Here is a 6,798-nt window from a genome sequence, read left to right as displayed (position 1 = left end):
TTGCTTCCCCGGCCATTGAACTCCTGAAGAATGTAGAGAAGCTATGGCAGGTGGATATCAGAACGGAGAGAAATTCACACGTTCCAAACAAGATCAGTGTGCTTTGAAACTCCTGGAGGAAAATACAACAAGAACCTTGGTGGATGGGGTCCAGAGATATGTAACACCTCTACTCCGGCCCCCGAAGAGCCCACAGCTTCATGCTACAAAACAAGCAGTGATGCCTTCCATTCGTGGCACTAAGGGTCAGTTGCTAAAGAACCCAAGGCTGACCAAGAAATCCATCATCAAGAGATCCAGAAGCTTGTAACCTCAGGCTGTGTCACCAAATTCACTCCTTATGCCGAGGAAGGATCCCTGGATCCTGGATTCTGCTACACCACCTTGTTGAGCAACACAGCGGCAAATATAGACTAGTGTTCAACTGCTCCTATCAGCACAACGGTCAGATTCTGAATTAATGCCTACTACCAGGACCAACCCTTGGTCCTTCCCTGCTCGGAGTGCTCCTCAGGTTTAGGCAACACACAGTGGCTATAAGCGGCGATATCAAAGACATGTTTCCCCATGTGTACCTTCACCCCTCCAACAGGTCACTCCTCAGGTTAATTTGGAGGGATTTCGACCGAGAAGCAGAGCCCAGCACCTATGAATGACAGATCCTACCCTTCAAAACTATTTATAGTCCCTGCTGTGCCATCTATGCCCTCCAGAGACATGCTCGGGACCACCATGATGGCAACACGGATGTTCAGGAGTTGGTCAAGCACACCTTCTACATTGACAACTGTCTTCAAAGCCTACTCAAGAAGACAGAAGCAAGGGAATTGGTGGATAGGCTGCGCTGGTACCTCTTGGATGGGGGGTTCGAAGTCAGGCAATGGGCTAGTAACATACCCTCTGTTGTGGAACTCCTTCTTCCAGAAGCAAGGTCAGACAGCAGTGAGCTATGGCTCTACCAGACCACCATTAATCCACAAAAAAAAACAAGTCTGGGCCTGCGCTGAAGCTGTCAGTCAGACACCCTCGGCTACAAACATGGACCTGTCCGGAGAGAATCAAAACTGACTCTGAGGGTAATTTACAGAGTGCTGGCTTGCCAATATCATCCCTTAGGCTACATCCTCCCTTTTACAGCCCAGGTGAAGGTTCTCGGGGCTGAGATGACCCCATACTGCCTGACTGCCTGATGGACAGATGGAAGACATGGGAAAGTGAGCTCTCAGATCTCTCCACCATAACCATTCCCAGATGCTATGTGCCCCATTGGGCAGACAATCAGATGGTAGAACGTGAACTGCACACTTTCTGTGACTCATCAGAGTGAGCCTATGGGGCCTTAGCTTATCTCAGTACACAGGACTCCCAAGGCCACATCTGTCTCTAAACAGTCATCTCACCCTCTCATCTGAGTTCAACCTGGCTCCTGGGGAAGAGGACCCTACAAGGCCAATTCCTGTGGCATACTAACCAACTACACCTCCCCCTCCAGGGACAGAGTGGTCAGATCCACATAGTATTGTTCAGACAGGTGACAAATGGTACCCCATTCCTCCAACTGCCATTGAGGCACGCCGCCCTCCTCAAGAACCACCACCCATGGTGCTCCATGGGGCGGCAGTACCACTCCCCTTCATCATTCTCCTTCCTGAGCAGACCCAGTCACTCCCAACTTCTTCCTCATGGGGCGGCGTGACAGCTCTCTGCCCCAAGCTATCTATACTGACAGTAATCTTGTTGGTCAAAGGTACTGGTGCCATAGCCAATCATGGCTTACAACTTCTGGGCCAACTTCAAAACTTACCTCAGACCGGGGGACCGTCTGATTCCCTTGCCTGAGGTCAAGGATGACCCAAATTAAACCAGGCCACTTGGAGAGCCTTTGTAGAGCAATAGCAAAACCAGCAGAGACTACTTTTGGGGCGGATGAGGAAAAGGCTCAAATTTTTCCGACACTTTTTAGTTAACTGTCCCTTTAATTGCAGGCATCTCTGAGCCATAGAGATGTATAGAGAGCACAGCATATCAGTCCACAGTGGTGCTGGCCATGTTATACATCTCTATGCTCTGAGCACACCTGGCACCCATTCACTTATTAAATACCTGAGTTTCTTCTGTCTTTCAGGTCAGCGCCAAACAATCCAGGCAGTTGTAAAGAACCTCTCCAGCATTTCTGAAGTGTCCTGTTAGGGTGAAGGAGACAGAGGTGACAAGAATAAGAGCTGTCCAAAATGTCTCCTATCCGGCGGAATTTGAGAAGTGTGGAAATAAAGGAGTGAAGTAATAGGAGTAGAGACACAACATGATGTTCCTTGTCAACAGAGGGATCCTGACATGTTGCATGCTAATAAAGTGGACTTTGTAGCGGTTATTACTTTGGTTATCAACCGCACAGCACAAACGGAGAGGAAATCGGAGAAAACAGGCATCATTGTGAGTGTAGCTGAGCCTTCTTTGGGACTCTTCTGCAGAGACATTACATGGAATCCTGTCGGTGAATGCTCTAGCCTCACAGGTACTTGAGCTTGTGTAGGGATATGGTTCGAATGTGACCGAAAGAGTGGGTTGGTGGTTTTTATTTATTTTTCTGTTATCCCAACAGTTACCATAAAACTTTAAAGAAGAACCTCTCCAGCATTATCCATTTCATTTCTGTTTTCTGTGCGTCCAATACACAGATGTAAGTAACCCACAATATTGTCTACATTGTACTTTCTTTTTCATTTCTGTGCATTTAGATGCCCTGTTTATTAGTGGTAGAATATTTTGATGTTGATGTGTATGGGTAGTAAAGTTAATATATATAGTAATGTCTTAATATATTTTGTAAATGCTTCGGAGAGAATTATGGTTTGGCTACTGGCTCTCTTGAGATGTTTTTTTTTAAATTTTATTTAACCAGGCAAGTCTGTTAAGAATAAATTATTATTTGCCATCTACCCAGGCCAAACCCTATCCCGGATGACGCTGGGCCAATTGTGTGCAGACCTATGGGACTCCCAATCACGGCCGGTTGTGATGCAGCCCAGGATCGAACCAGGGTCTGTAGTGACGCCTCTAGCATTGAGATACAGTGCCTTAGACTTCTGCGCCACTCTGGAGCCCAAAAGGAACACATAAACACCTATTGTTTTACTGTGTATGACAAGGAATATTATGTTGTAAAATATCCTAATGTATTTGTTTCTGTTTATTTTTAGCACATAATTCCATTGATTTATGATGAATTATGTTTGACTGGAGGCAATATAACGGGAGCTCAAGTCTCTCTCTCCCTATTCCTTGTCCTTTAACCAGGACACCTGTATCATCTCCTACCTTCACCCAGTGCATTTAAAATAGGCAACCTGCATTAACAGGTATGAATAGAATCTGAAGATACTGTAAATATGTTGGAATAAATATCCCATTCTATAGAGCCCAATTTTGTTTTTACAATATTCTTTCTCCATGCAATTCATTTGAATAACTCTCCCTAAACCTGTCTCATCCACTTGTTCTCCCTTTGAGGAGCAATCACCCCTTGTCTGCTTGTAATTTATGACCGCAGTCAAATCCACAATGGTTCTACGGGGATGCCTAGGAAGACCTATACTCTGTGTTATTGTGAAGTGTTACGGTAAATGAGGAAAAATACACTTTTTAATGGGAACAGACAGGTAGTTTCCATGCTGGATTTCCATCCCTATGCCTTTTTTTGAGACACTAAAAAGATTGATTGTTGTGCGTTTCTCACTTGTGCATCCTCGATAAATCAGATCCAAATTATGCAAATAGTTTATCAATCTGAACAGTTTTAAGACTGTGCATATCTACAATTATGTTTTGTCTGGATTTCAGACGACACATTCAGCCTACACTTAACTATGGACAGGCTGTGTTCATTTACGGAATCACTCCTGTACATTAAAGTGCATTGTCTCATCTGCTCCTATAACCAAGTGGAAAACAAAGTTTTAAAATACTTCTGGGCACATTTCTCCATTAGTAATAAGCCATAACTATTGTATATGCATCAGTGCACCTTTAGTTTTAGAACCGTTGTCTGAAAAGACGAGAGTGAAAGGTTGTGTACCATCACAAGGAAGTCTTATGCAAAGTGCCATATGATGAACACATGAGTGTTGCCCCACAAAATAGGAGATTTGAAGATAACTTTTCTACTCTCACAGCCTTGTCCTGTCAGCCTAGGATATCCAACACCCTGTACGGAGAATGCCTAATGTTCCAATTTCTCCATGTAGAGAGTTGGACCGAGACTGCATTGGAACCATGACAGTATTAAGGACAGGGACATTGTCTCACATCAGATGGCGTCACTACTTTGCAATGCTTGTCCCTCAAACTATATAAAGACAGTACCACAGAACAATGAGCCAGATATTTCCACGGATGTAGAAGTGTGAAGCATCCAGTTGGCGTTTCCACTCACTACCAAATATTGTGATGAGAGGAAGCCCAGTGGGACTGGCAGTGGGAGGAGATGGCTGTTTTTACACTGAACAAAAATATAAAACGCAACATGTAAAGTGTTGGTCCCATGTCTCATGAGCTGAAATAAAAGATCCCAGAAGTGTTCGATATGCACAGAAAGCTTATCTCAAAGTTGTGGAGAAATTTGTTTACATCCCTGTTAGTGAGCATTTCTCCTTTGCCAAGATATTCCATCCACCTGAGAGGTGTGGCAGAAGAAGCTGATTAAACAGCATGATCATTACAGGTGCACCTTGTGCTGGGGACAAAAAAAAGGCCACTAAAATTTGTAGTTTTGTCACACAACACAATGCCACAGATGTCTCGAGCTTTGAGGGAGCGTGCAATTGGCATGCTGACTGCAGAAATGTCCACCGGAGCTTTTGACAGAGAATTGACTGTCGAATGTTCATTTTGAGACCATAAACCACCTCCAACGTTGTTTTAGAGAACTTGGCAGTACGTCCAACCTGCCTCACACCAGCTGACCATGTGAATGGCGTTGTGTGGGCAACAGTGTTTGCTGTTGTCAACGTTGTGAACAGAGTGTCACATGGTGGCGGTGGGATTATGGTATGGGCATAAACTACGGATTTGTCATGCCATTCATCCGCCGCTATCACCTCATAAACTAGATTTAAAAATGCGCATTTAGAAGGAGTGCATTGTCGAATTAAGTTATTGCACACGCCCACTTCAGAGTAAGCGTTCCCTAACGGAAATATGCAAATACATGCTAGAATGCGCCAATAGGATCTCATTAGCTCGTGCTTGGCTCTGCCCCCCTCCTTGCTTGTTCTGTCCACTGCTTCTCCAATACAAAATCTAGATCACACTTGTAGGCGATGTCATGGCGACATTGGCAAACTAAGCTCACACGTAGAAACACTTAATCGGGTCTAGCGATCTTCTTGCACCGAACTGCGCATGTGCAAATCATAAAATCAAAGGTACTCCTTCGATATAAAGTAGTGAAAACGTGTCAGTTTGTCACTTTCATGAGGCTCAAGTAATAACTTGTTCAACTAAAGACATTGGCTTGAATCCACATTGTGCCTTTAGATTCAGAGAAAATTAAAAACTAAGGAATAATTGTTCACTTCTCTCATTGACTCCTCAAACCCCAAACGCTGGCTTGGTCTGCTTGGTCTGTTGCGCAAGCGTTGCCTCTGGGTTTAGAAACTCTGTGACCAATCTGTCTTGTAGGATGTGGAACTTGTATTCAAATTTGATATTGAGCATCCACCATTCATAAATGAAACATAGTTCCCAATTTTTTATACTACTGCGCTCTCTTATGACTCTTCAAGAAATAGGTCAAATAACTATATACATGTAATGAAACAGCAGGGAGCAGGTCTCGAACCCTCGACCTTCGAGCCAGAGGTCCGGCAAGCATGCTCGTGCGGCAGGGACGATTTCCGCGGTTATAAACCCAGGGTCGTTTCATACAGTTGAAGTCGGACGTTTACATACACCTTAGCCAAATACATATAAACTTAGTTTTTCACAATTCCTGACATTTAATCCTAGTAAAAATGTCCTGTCTTAGGTCAGTTATGATTACCACTATATTTTATGAATGTGAAATGTCAGAATAATAGTAGAGAGAATGATTCATTAAAGCTTTTTTTTCATTCATCACATTCCCAGTGGGTCAGAAGTTTACATAAACTCAATCAGTATTTAGTAGCATTGCCTTTAAATTGTTTAACAAGGGTCAAATGTTTTGGGTAGCCTTCCATAAGCTTCCCACAATAAGTTGGGTGAATGTTGGCCCATTCCTCCTGACAGAGCTGGTGTAACTGAGTCAGCACACGCTTTTTCAGTTCTGCCCACATATTTTCTATGGGATTGAGGTCAGGGCTTTGTGATGGCCACTCCAATACCTTGACTTTGTTGACCTTAAGCAATTTGCAACAACTTTGGAAGTATGCTTGGGGTCATTGTCCATTTGGAAGAACCATTTGCGACCAAGCTTTAACTTCCTGACTGATGTCTTGAGATGTTGCTTCAATATATCCACACAATTTTCTTTCCTCATGATGCCATCTATTTTCTGAAGTGCACCAGTCCCTCTTGCATCAAAGCACCCTCACAACATGATGCTGCCACCCCCGTGCTTCACGATTGGGATGGTGTTTTTCAGTTTGCAAGCCTCCCCCTTTTTCCTCCAAACACAACGATGGTCATTATGGCCAAACAGTTCTATTTTTGTTTCATCCGACCAGAGGACATTTCTCCAAAAGTACGATCTTTGTCCCCATGTGCAGTTGCAAACTGTAGTCTGGCTTTTTTATGGCGGTTTTGGAGCAGTGGCATCTT

The sequence above is a fragment of the Oncorhynchus tshawytscha genome, linkage group LG18 (assembly GCF_018296145.1).
Source record: "Oncorhynchus tshawytscha isolate Ot180627B linkage group LG18, Otsh_v2.0, whole genome shotgun sequence".
In the NCBI taxonomy this organism is placed as follows: Eukaryota; Metazoa; Chordata; class Actinopteri; order Salmoniformes; family Salmonidae; genus Oncorhynchus; species Oncorhynchus tshawytscha.
The sequence above is the reverse complement of the archived record's forward strand: the minus strand, read 5'-3'. Positions refer to the sequence as shown.